The sequence below is a fragment of the Camelus bactrianus genome, chromosome X, assembly GCF_048773025.1.
Source record: "Camelus bactrianus isolate YW-2024 breed Bactrian camel chromosome X, ASM4877302v1, whole genome shotgun sequence".
Taxonomy (NCBI): domain Eukaryota; kingdom Metazoa; phylum Chordata; class Mammalia; order Artiodactyla; family Camelidae; genus Camelus; species Camelus bactrianus.
In genome coordinates this window covers 32,212,506-32,230,605 of record NC_133575.1, presented here as the reverse complement: position 1 = coordinate 32,230,605, position 18,100 = coordinate 32,212,506, and the positions used below count along the sequence as shown (strand labels likewise).

Genomic DNA, 18,100 nt, shown 5'->3' with positions numbered 1-18,100 from the left:
TTTCCCTTGTCACTGATACCTATTGCTTGTAGTTCTGCCCACTGAAATAAGTTACCGTTCACCACTTTCTACATCATAATCCTTCAAAATACTGAGATTTATAGTGTACATACACTTAGAACACTTTTTGAGAAAATATATACTTTTACGAAAACATTTCTTTATCAAATTCTTAACAAAGGGCGCTAGGTCTCAATAAATTCTCATCCCTAAACAAATCAACCTGTTAATAAAAAGCTAGTGAGCAATGTTAACTTAAAATATTAGACACAGTCACATACCAAATGTCACAGAAAGTATGCCGACTTATCAGTCTACTCTGTTAAATGACAAGATAAACAACTCAAAGTTACTTATTAATAGCTCTTACTAACCTTTATCAAAGTTAGTTAACACTTTTAGAAGTTACTAATCCAATCATGAAATGCTGATCAAACACAGTGAAGAGACTTCACTTCACTTAGTCAACATTTTAAGCAAGGCAGATAGATTATAAATAATTATCATTTTCAGTGTGCATCCAGTAGGTACTCTTTATGCCTGAACTTTCCACAGTGAGATTAAATCACAAATGTAAAGACTGTGAAAAGGAAACCAAAGAATTTAAAATTCCTTGTAGCCAATGAGATCTTCTCCGCTATATTTGAAGTTACATAGAATAGCTTTTTAAGTAACAATCTTTTGTCTGTTTTGAGTGAAGGTAGATTTGTTCAGAGAGATGTATGGGGGGGGGGTGCAGGGAGAGTTTAAAGTAAAGGCAGATACACACTCTATAGACAGTGTGGGCCATCTCTTAAATAACAGTCTTGAGATATAATCCACATACTCTAAGTCATTCATTTAAAGTGTACAGTTCAACTATTTTATTTATAGTTTATTCAGAGCTGTACAGCTATTATCAGCATCACTCCAAAAAGAAAACCTTATAGCCATTATTAGCAGTCACTCCCCATTCCCTCCTCCCTCACCTCCAGCCCCAAGCTAATTTACTTTTTGTCTTTATAGATTTACCTAGTCTGGTCATTTCATATAAACAGTATCATACAACACGGAGTCTTTTGTGACTGGCTTCTTTCACTTAACATGACCGTTTTCAAGGCTCATCCAAGTTGTACCATGTATCAGTACTTTTTCTTTATTGTTGAAAAATATCCCATTGTATGGTACACATTTTATTTATGAATTCATTAGTTGGACATTTGCGTTATTCTGTAATGTGGGTTTACAATGTAGATTCCATTAAGAGAGATTTAAGAGAAAAGGTATCCTTTCACGTCTGTACGTCCGTGTACAATTAATCCTAAAGATTCAAAATAACATACTGCAGTATACCATGAAAGCTAATACTTAAAAGAGAAACATCAAAAGCAGAAGCTATACAAAGTAACTGAAAATGAAAATTATAAAGACTAGTGTTGAAGCAGCAACACTAAACTTTAAATGTTACATAGAAAACATTCTAATTCAGTTACAGCACCTCCTCCCTTAGTATACTGAGACACTACTTTAAAAAAAAAAAAAAAGAGGCCAGAGGTCAGCAATATTTTTGACAGGCAACAAATAAAATGAGAAGCAGAAAAGCTAAAGGCAAGGGAACCTCATCTTTAAAATGGGAGAGCTATATGCTAAGGTCCCTTTAAGCTATATTTTACAAAAAAGCAAATGATGCTTACGTGCTGTTTGTAAACACAAGGCAAAAGAAGGTCAGATTAATAACAAGGAATAAATGCTAACAGAACTCATTTACTAAGACATTATCTAGTGTAGTGGTTAAGAGTACAGATTGAAGATAAGCTGCCTCAGTTTGAATTCCTGTTCTGCCACTTAACCTAGGTATTCAAGCTGGACAAGTTCCTTAACATCTGTATCTTGGTTTCCTCATATATAAAGTTGGGGTAGTAGTATATATCTTTTTAAGATTGTTGTAAGAACATAAAGAATTTATACACGAAGCAATTTCAGTTCCTCACACATAGGCACCCAGTAATAGCTACTGCTGTGAGAGGTTTACAAAGTAGAATAAGAAAATAAGAACTAAATTAAAGACCTGTAATTTACAAGAGAAGGACAATGTGAGCACCAAGGAAAAACAACTAAATAAGACTGGGATATACTAAAATATCTAAGATAAAATGCTGTCTGAGATTTGCTTCAAAATGGAGGGGGTACATAAAAAAGAATAGCTATGAACTGAAGCTAGCTGATGGGAGTTTATCTACATCTGTGTATGCTTGGTTTTTCCTTAATAAAGTTTGGAAAAGAGGGAAAACTAACTAGATGAAGGTAGAGAATATCTATAAAAGCTTAGGAAAACAACATTTGAGCTGCATCTTAAAGAACAAGGATAAATAGTAGGCCAAGTAAGTATGTGTAGGGATGCAGGAGAGGGTAAATGGTTGTAAGAAACAGTATGGGATAGCCTAAGGCAGTCAATGTGACAGTAGTTCAGAATAACTATCAAAAGACCAGCACCAATCACCTCAAGTACAGTTGCTGGCATGCGTAATTGAGTGGCATGCTTAACTTCTGTTCTTGTACCTCTGGAATTAGATATTAAATTTTAACAAAGAAAATTTGGCCTATACAAAAAGTTCACTGATGGTAAAACATATGTAATCTTATTAAAACAAATCAGATATTTTTAAGGGTATTCAAGAGTTCTCTCTATCCTTGCCCATCCCTTAAAACATATTTATACAGGTGAAATCTGGTTAAACAATTGAACAAAGGGTAAAAATAAAAAAAAAAAATCTATGGAAAAGATAACTTGCTTATTTTGGTGACACTGTTGAACACCAACTCTATGCCAGATCCTGAAAAGACAGAATAGTAAATAAGACAGTCTCTGCTCTTAAGAAATTCACCAGTCAACTAAATCACCACCACCCCCAAAAGGAGCAGGATAGCAAGTACATTCTTTAAACTGTATTTCATAAGTGTGAATTTCACACAAAAAAGAATGATTGCTAAGCTCAGAGACATTTATTGGGATGCATGAAAAAAGTCCTGGACAGTGAAACAAATGCAGAATGGAGTAATTCTGGTTTACACTTTTTTAAGATATTGAATGTATTATTTATTTTTATGTTTTTAATTTTTGACGCCCTTCACCCATTTCTCCCACCCCAGCCCCATCTCTGGCAATCACCAATCTGTTCTCTCTATGTATAAGCTTGGGTTTGTTCGTTTAAGATTCTACATATAAGAGAGATCATACAATATTTGTCTTTCTCTGACTTATTTCACTTAGCACAACACCCACAAGGTCCATCTGTGTTGTCGCAAATGACAAAATTTCATTCTTTTTTATGGTTGAATAATATATACACACATACCACAATTTCTTTATCCATCCATTTATCAATGGACACTTAAGGTGTTTCCATATCTTGGCTATTGTAAACAGTGCTGCAATGAACACAGGGGTGCATGTCTTTTCAAGTTAGTGTTCTCGTTTTCTTTGGATAAATGCAGTGGAAGTGGAACTGCTGGATCACACGGTAGTTTCTATTTTTAATTTTTTGAGAAACCTCCATACTGTTTTCCACAGAGGCTGCACCAATTTACATCCTACCAACAATGCATAAAGGTTTCTTTTTCGCCACATTCTCGCCAACACTTAATATTTTTTGTCTTCTTGGTTTATTTCTAAAGGTCATATTTTAATATCAAGTAACTGACTCTCTTAAGTGCTAAGATCTTTCCATACACATTCTAAAGCCAAAATGCATAAATTATTTTAAAAAGTATCAGGAATGTTTATTTTCTTTGTCACTAATAGACCAATTAAGTTCATTTTAAAGAATTCAGAGAATTTGCTCAACTAGCGATTCTGAGCTGCAAGAGACGTTCAAGCCAAACCTCAGGTTTTATAGATTAAGAGTTAAATAGACCAACAGAGTTAAACAGACCAATAAACATATGAAAAGGTTCTATCATTAGATACAGGCAAATGAATATTTAAGCCACAATTAGATATTCCTAAATCACCACCAAAATAGCTAAAATTAAAAAGGCTGACAATACCAAGTCTTGATAAGGAAGAACATGAACTACACTGCTGTTAGGATTGTTAACTATTACAAACAACTACTTGGGAAATCTGGCAGTATCTACTAAAGCTAAACACACATATACTCTATAACCCAGCAATTCCACTTCTGGGCATATATCAAAAGACGTACAAAACAATCATGGCAACACTCTTCATAATTAGTGAAAACACTGGACAATCTGAAGTCCGCCAACAGTAAAATGGATAAATAAATCATGGTGCATTTCATTTAATGACTACATAGTAATGAAAAAGAAGAAATAAATCAGTCATGTGTTGGACAAAAGAAGCGAGACACAACAGTGCATACTGTATTATTCTGTTAGATGAAGTTCAAAAACAGGTGTACTAATTCATTGAAAGATATGGATCAGAATATTGGTTTTTTTTTTTTTTTTTTTTTTGAGTGGTAAGGGCATGAGGGAGCCTTCTGCATTGCTGGAAATGTTCTATATGCTGATGTGAATGGTAGTTACACAGATGTATACATTTTTTACAAATGTATTTAAAAGTTTACAAATACAAAATTTTATCAAACTACACACTTAAGGTTTGTGGACCTGACTGTATGCAACTTCTATCTCAACTAAAAAATAAAAATTATAGTAGGTAAGCCACTCAGAAGATAATGTCAAACTTCCCTTGGGAGTCTAAGGCACTGGTTCTCAAAGTGTGGTTCACTGAGACCCTTTCAGTAAATCCAAGAGATCAAAATTGTTTTTGTAATAAGACGACACTATTTGCCATTTTCACTGTTACTCTCTCTGAGGTATATAGTGGAGTTCTTCTAGAGGCTACATGATGTATTATATCACAACAGATTGAGGAAGCAGCAGAGGGAATCCAGCTGTCTTTTATTAAGCCAGGTATGAGGTATTTGCAAAAATGTAAAACAATGTCCCTCTTCTCCACTTTTGTTTTGGAAGCTATTTTTCATAAAAGTGTTATTTACACTAACATGCAATGAGTCTTATTTTTAAATGCATACATAATTTTAAAAAATGTCACCATTTAATTAATATAATAAATATCAATAAATAAACCCCCACATAAATAAAAGCTCTTTGAGGTCCTCAATAATTATAAAGGAGTCCTGAGACCTGTAAGTTTAAGAATGTGTGGCCTAATGATACACAGTAAGAACGATAGGCTTCTTTTGCTACTTTTCTTACAGTTATGAAAAACGACTTACCAACATTTTCTCTGAAACCATCTGTGCCAGAAGAAATCACTGCTACTATATTTATCTGCATACTTTCATTCTCAATTCAGAAAAAAACAATTTCCCCTGAACATTATTTCCCCTAGCAGGCTACATCACTTTTTAACAACAGTATGTTCTTAAAGCTTAATCTAGACTTCAGATGAAAACAACCAAACTTTAAGCTGCTCTGCCAGCCAAATTATACCCATGGCTACCAAATCTATACTGCCTAAATTCACACTACAAGCTGTTGTGCAAGCACAATTAACCCACGGGGTACTAAATAAAATAAAAACCTCCACAAAGGAAAAACAAAGGTGAGTAAGCTTTCAAATTATATTATCCTTCCCTTTACCTGCCAATCCAACAACTCTCAAAGCCTATTAACCCTTCACCTTTTTGAAAATTTCTCTTTTCTAGACTCCAGTTTTTCCCACACCTCTAGGGATAGTGATAAGCTTTATTAATTGAAAAAAAAAGTAGCTTAAGTCATTTCTCATCAGCACCTTGGTTTTACGTAAGAGTAGTGAGGAGAGAGCGGGATAACTGGAACTGAAACACAGCCCTTATGACTCCAAGTCCAGTAACCTTCCACTGACTTCCATTTTCACTTAAAATATGAATAGTGTTTTTAAACAAACAAAAAACCCTCCAAAATAGGAGCCAACGAAATTACTACACCTATTTATACAATAATATTATTCATCTATTTTTGCGTATCAATCTCTTTTGAAAGCTGTAAAATACAACCTATGCAAACCATGGAGAGCCTACAGTCAACATTCAACTGGATGCTAGATTCTAGTCTCCTACATGTTGGGGGAGGAGGTTGGTAAAAAAAAAAAAAAAAGGTATATACTTTGATAATTCACTGTTTTAAGTAATGGAATTGCATTGGGAAAACAGTCATTCTATAACCCAGATTTCTTTCTCCTGATGACCTTTCAAGAGATCTCAAGAGACAGAAGCTCTTCATGGGGAGTGGGGGAAAGGGTTGAAGGGGGAGATAATAAAGGTGTTAGGCTTTTCAGCTAAGTACTGTATTCAGTGACAAAGAAGCCAAAGTCATATTAGCAGCACCAATCTCATATAAGTGGAGTCCTGGGTATCTCATTCCTTTATTCCATTCCCTAAATCATTCTCTTTATCACCTCTCATGCAAACCATTAAAAGTACTGTCTCAATTTCCCTGCTACCAAACGCTCCAACATGTCCACCATGATGCCATCAGAATTATCTTTCAGAAACAAACAGATCTAATCATCTGTTCCTGTCGCTTAAACTTGAAGGCCCACCTCATTACTGCCAAAACAGAAGTGCTCTAACATGGCACTGAGGCATCCCTTGTACTTTAGCCTCACTCAAACTACCTTGCTACTCTCATCTCCTATTATCCCTCTCCCCTCCCAATACCTCTAGTCTTTCTTCTACATTCTAATACTAGCTTTTCTCTAGTAACACCACACATTCATACTTCCATTCCTCCATTTTGAATACTGGTTCTCAAATTTTCCCCCCAGGGCACACTTGGCAATGTCTGGAGACATTTTTAGTTGTCACATCTGATGGGGAAGAGTACCACAGGCATCACGTGGGTAGAGGTCAGGGAGGAATAGGGCAGCATCTCACACGAGGAATTATCTGCCCTAAATTGTCAATGGTGTTGAGGTTAAAAACCCTGATCTCATGTTGTTCCCTCTGCCCAGAAGTCCCTGCTCTAATTCATAGGGTCACCAAAATAGTACACCTTTGAAAACAAACAAACCTCACTCAAACCCAAACTAGAATGATTTTGTCATCCCTTCTAACATTCCATTTTTCACACCTTTACTTATTGCAGAATTTATCACACTGTGTAATTGTCTGGCCCACTAGACATTAGAGCCTATAAAGTAAGGATTCATCTATATCCCCTTGTGCCAGGATGGCATAAAAAGAATAAATTCAATTCAATAGTTGTAAGATAGCAATCACCTAGTCCAAATCCTTCGTTTTACAATTTCATCGAGGTTAAATAACTTGCTCACTAGCTAGTAGTGTAGTTACAATCATAACCCAAGCCTTTTGAATGAGATTAGTGCTCTTTACTATCCGCTACACTGTCAAACAGGCTGAGGAGGTTGTGACCACCCATAGAGGACAGTTCAGATTTAGAGACTATCAACTGACCCTCAGGAAACTTCTCAGAGCCACTGTCCTGGGGCTTTTCTAAAGAAGCACAAAGAAACAAAAAGTAGAATGCCAAAAGAAAAGCATGGGGGTGGGGGGCAGGAAGCTACCAGAGTTTAGAGAAAATAAAGACCACTTCCAACTGGAGAGAATCACAAAACAGTTCATGAAGATGGCATGTGAGCTAGGCACTGTAGGCTAGCCACAAAGGGGAGATGGAGTTCCAAGAGTAAATCCATGGGAATAGGAAATGCTGGAGCATCCTCAGAAAAATAGACAGAAATGTCAAAATGACCTAGTTTGGGAAGAACTGGCATGGTAAGAGTTTTGAGCAGTATCTGGGAAGAGAGCAGGAAGAAAAAAGGAGAACCTGATTGCCGTGGCTGTGTAGATGAACAGAAACCGAAGAAACTTTCCACCATTCTCTTTTCACTGACAGGATTCTTCTTCCCAGGATGCACTGAGGATAACTAAGGTAATCCTCAAGTAGGAGCAATTCAAGACAGCTGACATAAGGCTCGGATAATGACATCCACTATGAGACAAAGAACACACTACATCAGGCTCCCCCTGCAACCCTCAGTCTGGACTCACAATCCCTCTCACTCCAGTTCAGGAAGCTCCAAGTTAAAAACTCTCAAGAAGTTTGCATAACTTACACCTGATACTAATACTGCATGTCAATTATGTTCAATTGAAAAAGAATTTTGGATAACTAATATCAATGGATAAAGAACACAGTAAAAAGATATATGAAGACTGATTAAATAAGTAAATGAGATTTTCTATCGTCATTTCCACAAAAGTCTAGGCAAACACTGTATAGGCAGTACCCTCCTTTCATACATAATGCATTCCTGAAAATATGACATAAGTCAAGTATTTCAAAGCCAAACAAAAGAGTCACATGTTTCTAAAGGTTTTTTCAACTCTCAGAGTCAGAGTAAAGGAAAAGTATTATAAAATCCCTCATTATACCTCACCTTTGACATGTAAGCTTTATTACACATTTGCCATACTTAATTTTCTGTTTCATTCTAATTATTTCATTCACCACTGAACAAAATCACCCAACATAACCAATAAGCACAGCCTAACCCAGTAAGGTTAAAGATTCATATCCCTGATCAGTTCCCAGTCTCAACAATAATCAGGTTTGAGACTTCCAGCTGACGCAGTTCTGTTTTCTGCTCATTTTTATAAAGGGGTAAAATACAACTGAACTTGCAAATTAACACTGTTGTACAAACACAGCAAAGCTGTTGAAATAGAACTGTTCTCAGGCATGCAATACCATCCTGCAATAAAAAGAAACCTGCTTCATCAGCTAATGGACAAAAGTTTGAACCTCACTTAAAGAAGGGAGGTTAATTTAAAGTCTGAAATTGACTTAGAGAAGGATTGTTAACATACTGTATTAAAGTACTGACTATATAAAAGCCAGATATATCATGGCGAGGACATGTTTCAATGGGAAAAGGTATAGAAACAGGAAGCAGAGCTCATTAAAGTTCTCATAAAGAATTCTCACTCTTTATATACACAATTTTAATATGCAACTGTTACCTCATTTCCCAGTCCAGAGCACATTAAAAAGGGAGGAAACTAAGACTGGAACCACGAAGGACAACAGTGAAAACAAACATTACTGAGAAAACGAGCTAGCTTAAGAAAAAGACCAAAAACATTAATTCAAAAGTATGGGGCCTTTTAGTGTATATGTGAACCATCCTGTAAACCTCAATAGCCACTGAAGAGGAAAAGCAACAGATGCATAAAATGAAACAGGCCAAAGAACAAATAAATTATACTCCTGATGTTACTGGCACTAGCAAAGAACAGGAAGCCCCTAAAAAAGGAGATTTGAGGAAACAAAGCCATAGAAGTGGGAAAGCATAGGAAGTGTATAGGGAATCCTGAGTCAAGTGAATGGAGGACAGGGGAAAAGAAATTTTTAAACAGTAGGAAAATTGGAAAATCATGATCATGAGAGTTTTGAGGAGTATTTAGAAAAATAGTATCTAAAAAAGGAGAGGAGAGACACAAAAACTGTCTCCTAGGCTGGGTGAACAAACAGCACACACTCAAGTCCTGAGGCAGTAGTAAGTGGATACAGAGGGCAGAGAACACGAGGTAACATGACTTAGTAAACTGATTATGTAACTGATGAGAACCCTTGATTTAACACACATCTAATAATACGGTTGCTTCCATATGATGGAATTATCAGAGGTGGGCTTTGTGTGTTCTGCTTTTTGCTTTTATTACCTTATGCCACTCAAACTTTTTCTTAACAGAACAGATTACAGTAATTTCATAATAAGATAAAAATTATAAAGAAAAAGTACGTAACATCTTTAGAAAGCTTTCCATCAGATAGTAAGTTGGTTTAAGTAAGAGCAAGCTTTGGTGTTCTGACAAATTCATTTATACAGACTGTTAGCCCCTGAGACATCAAATTAATAAAATATTTTGATAATGCCTCTTTCCAATTTAGTTTTAACTGAGTATCAAACACCACTGCCCCGCTTTCAAAATGGTGCTCTTTGTCCCACAGACTCTAACTCTAAAGTCTGTGGAAATTGACTTTTAAACTCCCTCTAGGCCCTTTACAAGAAAAAGTTTGCTGATCCCTGCTCTGAACTCAGGAGGTGTTATCAAGGAGAGCAACCAAATCTTTCTACACTACTTTGATCAGAGACAAAATACTATTAGGTAGAACGTGGGTCTAATACTATATAATTTCCAAGCCTTATGGGGTCCAAGTTAATCAAGTAGACTTATTTAGAAATTCTAAGTAACTAGTTGAGAGAAAAGACCAGAAAAGAGAGATGTAACCAACAACCTAAATTTACAACTTTCAATAACCACCGAAGTCAGTGGGAAGAAAATGGACATACTGGACATTAAAGAGAGGCTTCTCCTATTCCTTTTTTTCTTCCTAATTTTCTTCTCTTGCCACTTCACAGGTTCTGTGAATGAGGAGGGGATCCAAGACTACTAGCTCAAAATCATCCCAAGGAAAACAATTCCTTTGGTAACAGCTGGCCAATATGGATTTAAAGCGTTCAAAGCTTACACATGATTGATCAGTTACAGAAAGGATAAACGAAAAGGGGTCATAATATGATGGTATATCAATTTTGTACAAGCAGTTCTTGACACTGGGAATTGAACGTTCCCCCAGATTTTGCCATTCAGGCAATCAAAATTATTGTAAACAATATTATTCTATGTGCTCTGTAATACACAAAGGTAAAGGACACAATTCTTGACCTTATTATCCATTGGAAAGAAATTTCAGTGTGAATTTTGAGTGGACTACAAAGGTCATGGAATTCAAAGAATTAATAATTAATGTTGACTTGTTAGATATGGAAATAACTTCATGCAGAAGGTAGTCTACACACAATATCTTAGTGAAGTTACTTCACCTCGTTGAGCCATGTTCTTCACCTGAAAAGCAAGGAGTTTGATTAGATCTAAGACTCCTTCCAGGACTGCTCACCAGTAAAAGGATTAGGTCAAGTTACGTGACTCTAAGCAATAAAGAGAATGAGAGAAAAAAAATATCATACTGAGAATATGGTGAACTAATCAACAATTAATTACTGAATGTCTATGTGCCAGGCACTTTCTAGGCGCTAGGGATGTTATCAGTGACTTAGGATCTTGAGTCTGACCAGATGGATGCCACCAACCTAAAAGAATTTGGAGGACAAAACTAATCAAGCCATCTGAACAAAATAAGTAAAACAGAAAAACACACAGTGTAGAGATTACTGACAGAGCATCAATACAGAAAAGGAATGGGAGGAGAAACAGGTGACACCAGACAATGTAATTACTGGACCAAAATTAGAAGTACCATTAAGCACAGCTATTTCTAAAGCCAACATGCAATAAATCTGAAAGAATCTATTTCTCCTGTACCTGATATTTGGGTTCACTGGAGAAGTCTGGAGTTTAGAAGGAAATTCTACTTAACTTATTTAAAGAAAACGAAAAGTAAAAGGAAAGTTTCATTGGCTTATAACTAGGTGTATTACTTATAACAACTTAATTTAGTCCCTTTCTATAAAGCACAATGAAGAACAAAATTAGAGCTAGGAAGGACTTTAGAGATCAATAGTGCAGACCTCACTTCATATAACATAAGCTTCTAAACAACAGTAATCTCTAGAACAGTGTCTGGCATATGGTAGATGCCCAATAAATACTTGATGAACGGATGAAAAAGAAAATGATGCCTTAACAGATATTAATAATGTTAGTATTAGAGCTGGAAGCCTAACTCTAAGAAGGTCCTCAGTAAGAGACAATGAATATACTGTGTGTCTGGGGTGGGTGGGAGGGCACATGCACCATATACATAAAATTCTATGTGGAATCCCAGTCCCTCCCAACTATTAAATCTAGTGTCTGAACTTTTCACTACATTTGTCCCTAGAATTTTAGCATTGTGAACAACAAAACCAAAGAATAATTACTGTCTAATGATAGGGCACAAAACTCAGAGTCCCAGATCTCCCCTTTCCCTAAAATAAACTGCAAACAAAACAAAACATAACAAAAACAAAAAAATCCACCTAGCTGCATACCAGAATCATCTTTTGAGTTTTTTTTAAAATGCCCAGTTCCCACCTGAAACCTACTCAATTATAATCTCCAAAGAGTAAGACCTAAGCAAATACATTTTGAAAAAGCTGCACAGATGATTGTGATACACAGCTGAACTAGAAAATCATTGCTGAAAATGTAACTGGAAACCCACCTGCTGCCGAATACTTCATGTTTAGTGTGTAAGAGTGTACTGAAGCCCAAAAGACTAGCATAGGCACATCTGAAGAATAAATTTAGGTAAGACATCTCATCTTAACGATATACTTTTCCATACCTCATTTCTTAAAACTATATTACAGTGGTCATTACTTTATGTTCAACACTAATAACTGAATGATAAATTCAAACTCCAATATATATAAGTATCAGAAGTTTCATGAAGTTTTTATTCCTTATATTTTATAGCCCAGAAAAGAGGACTACAGCGATCATTAATTTAACAAAGATCACTAACAAATCGTATGCCACATTAAGAATGCTCATAGATTCTACACTAGCAGGCTTCCCTCCCCCAATATAGAATTTAGCACAATAGACCAAGGGAATTAAGAGATACAAACAGCAAATAAAGGTGTTAATAGTATTTCATCCATTCCACAAAATAATCAATCCTGAAAAAATGCAACATAAAAAACCCTTCTTTTTGAAAACTTTTGATGAAAAGTACAGATTTTAAACTAAGCTAAAAGAAATTCAGAATTCTCAAATTGAGATAATAGAAATTTACATGATACTAAATGTTCACTTATGGGGTGATTTAAATTACTGGGAAACAAATGCCCGGATTTTGCATCTTTTAGGTTAAGTTGCCTAACATTATTTTAGCCATAAATAGAACCACTAACTAAACTATCAACCTGAACACGTTGGGAGACATATGGGAAGAGAAGAACCTACTTGTTGCAAAGCTTTGCCATCTCCCTTGGTCAATCAAGTTATTTCCCAAATTGCAGACTACTGTCATATTTGGATTAAAATTTTAATCTAAAGCCCCTCAGACAGGAAACAAAGCAAAAGTTCTAAAAAAATTTTTTAATAGTAATTAGTGTCATTTCACTAACATGGCAGAGCAGTTAAAGCACCACTGGTTGAACCCGACAGACCTCCGTCCTTCATTTGTTTATTAGAAATAACACTATCCACATAAGGTGATAAATGGAGTGTTTAACATAGTGCTGGCACATAATTCTTAGCAAATGACAATTATGCCAATAATTGAAAACAATTGAGAGAAAAATCATCTTATTTATCCACTGGAAAATGTAATAAAAACATGCTAACAGCAATAACAAAGTGGTTTTCAACGCTGCATGAGAATCACCCATAATGCTTTTTTAAAATATACCTCTGCCCAAGCTGTATATCAGACCAATTAACAAGTCTCCAGTAGTGGCATCCAGGCATCAGTATTTTTTCTAACTCCCCCAAGAGAGTCTAATGTGCAGTCAGGGTTGAGGTCTAGTGTATTAACCCTTTTCCAAATATTAATGTTAGACTATGTTAAAATAAGAAGAGAACTTAGCAATAAATACGATAGCTTCACTTCCAAAGACACAGCTCCTGAAAGAACTGAACAGAAACTAAAACCCTGTTTTTCAATTTTGGGGGAAAAAATGTCAAGATTCAGAAAACGTTATCACAGACGAGAAGAAACATAATGGAGGGGAAAGATAATGCAGGCTATCATAAAACCATTATTTTGTTTAAGAAAGAGTTACAATGCTGTACATCTGAAACTCACATAATTTTTTTAATCAACTAGCTCAAAATCACAGAATAAGACTCCTCCCACCCCATAACTGCCCAAAACACTTAAAAAGGACTAATCCTTTAACACACACATCTCTACATATTTCAAACTACTTTCTTTAACCTGATTGAAACAAAGTTTCGTTTCAATATTAAAATTCTGAAACTAAAGTACAAACTGTTAGTTTTTAAATTGACCATATGAAACAAAAAATAAGCTAAAGAATGCTTCTTTGTGTCCAACTAATCAAGAACTTGATGACTGGCAAATTCACGAGAAACATCCATTTTCAAAAACTCTAAGCAGCATTATTAATATCATGTCAAAGAAAAATTATCTTTGAGGAGATAGCCATTAAATCTCTCATCATCTTGAAATGTCAGAAAATTTATTTCAAGATCCTGGGAAAAAAAAAAAGAGACCAAAGTAAATCCTACTGAAGCGTTCCATTGATTAAAACAAGAAAACTATGGAACACTGAGAAATTCCAGCAATTTGGTGAAAGGTAAAATCTGCCTTTCAAAGTTACTTTCTGAAGAATTTAGATTCTCACATGTACTGTTCTTGCTGTTATTTAATCCCTCCAGAAATTCTCCCTCCCAGAAGCCACCAAGGTCAGCAAACAAAAGGAAGAAACAGCATAAGAACATTAAGATAACACATTAAGAATTATTAAGTTAAACGTTCGCGAAAAAAATATAGGGAAAAGGCTAGAGAGGAAAAAATATGCTTAGTTCAAATGTCTTATTTTTAAATGAGAGAAAGCAAAACATAGGATATAAGAAACATTTTGAGTTTGCCCTTGGTACATCAATTCCAAATACCTCTGGTTTCCCCTCTAATCCAAGTAATAAAGCTTAAAGGGTTAAAGTGGCAAGTATGACAAAGCACATGAGTTTTAAAATTGAGAAAACAAATGCTGACATCTTTGTATATATATAATACATAAATCTTCCAGAACTAGGAAGGCATTTGCTGAAACCAAAATGGCAGCCCACTGAATCAGTAGACCAGTGAGATCTAAAGGAGTTTGTAGTCTCTATTTTTAAGTGTACAGATTAAGAAAAAACCAAGCTAGTCATGATTAACGAGTCCTTACCATATAATCACCAGGAATAGAAAATGAGCTCCAAGAGAGGGCTGAGTACCTGCTGAAAAGTTTTCAGATCAATGCACCCCAGATTCTTCCTCAAAAGTTAAGATATACAAACCTTATGTAGATTTATGGGGACTCATGGGTTTCCAGGTCAAAGAATGCCACAATTACCCCGCCCCTCCATCGTTAAAATAAAGCACGAATATTTAACCTACATCTACAACTCGCTCAGTTAAATTCAAAGACAGTCTGAAGAAATTACACACACCTGTAAACTGCACGATGGAAAATCCTATTAACGTTATAACTATGCAACTTCCAAAAAATGTTTAATTTTAGAATGTTCTACTGGAGATATTAAAAAGCCCCGTGTAAATCCCAGTCGCCAACAGAAATCCATACAAATATTACAAAACATGTATACACCTGCTCCGTAACTCTTTAACTTAATACTTCACAATGAATGAAAAATACACCACTTTTCAAACCCGAAGCCTCACATCACAAGAATCTGAAGGTTTTATCATTAACTCGCCCATGCTATTTTTTATATATATATATATATACACACACACATATTATTTTTTTTTTTTTTTGCAGAAGCAGTTAAAAATAGAAAGGTGGTGGGTCCAAGCTCGTTTGGAAGCGATTTTCTGCATCAAAACATCTCTCGCAGCTTTGGCCCTCGGTAAATGAACGGGGGCGAGGGAGGTGGAGGCGGCCGATAACCCGCCTCCGACTCCCAGACCACAGAGCCCAGGAAAAGCGGAGGGTTATCGTGGGAGGGTGGGGGGAGGCGGTCAAGTAGTCGGGCCCGATAGCCAGGCGTAGCCAAGGCCTAGCTCTACGGCTCCAAATCACTCCACCTCAGTAATGGCGTTTGGTGTCAAGTGGAAAGAGACCGGGAAAGAGAGAGACCGCAAGCCCGCGGAGCTGCACGCCCCGGGGCCGACGCCCCCGCCCCCCCCCCCCGGCGCCGACCCGGTCCCCTGCTGCGGATGCGGGGGGCGGCACGCCGCGCCCGGAGACTCCATCCTCCGACTCGGCCCCAGACAGGACGGGAAGGGGGAGGAGGGGGAGGGACGGAGCCGTCAGCCATTTTCCCTTACAGTCCAAAACACACAGACACGCTCCCGGGACGCCGGCTTCGCTTGGAACGGAGCCCTGCCCGCCCGCCCCCCCGCCCCGCCCGGGGCCCAGGAGGGGGAGACTGGAAGCCCCCGGCCCGGCCGCCGGCCGCTGAGGGAGGACCCGCGCACACGCACACCCCCTCGCCCTCCTCCCCTCCCCTCGATCCAGCTGTTGGCCCCGGAAAAGCGCGGCTGGCTACTCACCGCACGACACAGGCGTTTTCTCCTCAGAAGCAGGGCACGCGGAAACGGCAGCAAGGCTCAGTCCCGGGTCAAGGCCGACTCTGGGTGCATCCCAGGCCCCAGGGTTGACGGGCGACAAAGTGTGTCGAGAGGCTGAGAGCTTGAGGACCAGGGGGCTGCACTGGGGCGCCGGAATTCACTGCTCGCAGCGTCTGCCTGCAGCAGCGGTGGCCGCGGCCGCCTCCTTCTCCTCAGCCGGCGGCGGCTCTCTTCCCCCTTCTCGCCTCAGGCTGGGGCTCTCGCTGAGCGCAGACGGGCTCCGGGCGGTGCGTTTCTCCTGCGTCACCTCCTCCTGCTCCTCCCGCAGTGGCGGCTTCACCTTCCACTGGTCGCCGCCTCAGTTCCCGCTCCGGGCCTGGTCGCTTTGCTGCGGCTAGCTCCGGCGCCAAGCCGAGCGCCAGCCGCTGAGGGGGCCGCCTCCCGCGAGGCCTGTGAGCCGAGCGAGGCTGGGAGGGGCTCCGCGCGGCAAAGGCCCTAAAGGGCCGGGTGCAGGGAGGTTGCGGCTCCGGCGGCGGCGGAGACTAGCTTCCGCAGCCGCGGATGCCCGTCCTCTTCAATATGGCGGCTCCGGCAAACCAAAAAAAAAAAAAACCGCTCGACCAGTGGCGGCGGCGGTAGCGGTGGCAGCAGCACTGGTGGCGGCTGAGGCAGCAGCGCGACGGCGCAGACTCCCACTAGCCCCAGCGCCGCTCAGGGTCCTGATGTTCCCCGCCCCCTTCAGGCCCCGCCCCCATCAGGGCCCGCCCCTCAGCCCTCCTCCTCCTCCTCCTCCTCCCCCTCCCCAACCCCCCTTTCGCTCAGCTGCTCCTTCTGTTCCTTCTTCCCCTTCACCCAGGGCTGTCTTCCGCCAGGGAGGAGTGGCGCGTGCCTCCGGGAAAGCCGGGCCAGGCGAGAGACGCTTAGAATCCAGAGAGCTGGGGTGGGGGAAGGGAAGATAATGCGGTAAATTGTTTAAGCAACACGGTGTCTTACGGCTGGCCCCCCCAGAGTCGCATTAAGGCCAGGAACCCTCTGCTCTGGAGCAGTGTGAGAGCCGTGGCACGAGGACAGGCAGAAATGGGGGAGGGAAGCCCAAAAGGACCTGGCACGCCACGCCGGAGGAGCTGGGAGGTCGGGATTGGCAGGGCGCGTGGTCAGGACAGAGTTAATCGCGCGAGCCACAGCCGCGTCGCTCAGAGTTTGACTTGGGCCGCTTGTTTTTGTTCCATTGTGAGCAGAGGCCCCGCCGGCAAGTACCCGGATGATGACGTCACCAGCCCCCCCCTTCCGGGATTGTAGGGGGAGGGGCATCAGATCTCGAGACCAAGCGCTGGGCGGTCGCACCCGCGGTGGTTAGGGGGGGTCCCGGGGACACAGCTGACCCACGTCACGTGTCCCGTGAGCCAGCCAGGTCTATGGAACGGGAACCTTTGGGGGCAAACAGTGGAAGGTGCCGAAGGCTGGGAGGGCCGGGCCACCTGCTCCGCGCCGATAGGGGGAAGGTGTGGCTATCTCCTGCGGCGGGAGGGGGAAGAGTTTGGAGTGGGGCCTTCTCCCCACCCTAAGAAGCAGGTGCTGAGAAACTCATTCACATGATCCTGTAGCATCCGTACCTGAAAGCACTTGGGCTTCACAGCTTGACTGACTCTGACGACCACCCTTTAGCCATAGGAGCTCTTAAAACAGTATAGCAAGGAAAAACTCGCGAAGTGCCACAGACGGCATAGCGACTAGGCAGTACTAAATGTAGCAAGATTCACCTCTTTTGCCAAATCATCAGCACAATTTACTGTTAGAACCCAGAAGGGCCTTATGAACCCATGACACCCATTATGTCATGGATTATCATCTA

At 39.6% G+C, this 18,100-nt stretch overlaps 1 protein-coding gene across 2 annotated transcripts in view; it reads right to left on the bottom strand.

Annotated features, from left to right (window-relative positions):
- The window catches only part of USP9X (ubiquitin specific peptidase 9 X-linked), a 119,991-nt gene extending 103,047 nt beyond the window's left edge, over positions 1 to 16,944 (bottom strand). For both annotated transcript variants that reach the window (XM_074359535.1, XM_074359536.1), the window contains exon 1: positions 16,231 to 16,944. The gene's annotated coding sequence lies outside the window, so the exon portion shown is untranslated. The remainder of the gene's footprint in view (positions 1 to 16,230) is intronic.
- Between the last annotated feature and the right edge of the window lie 1,156 nt (positions 16,945 to 18,100).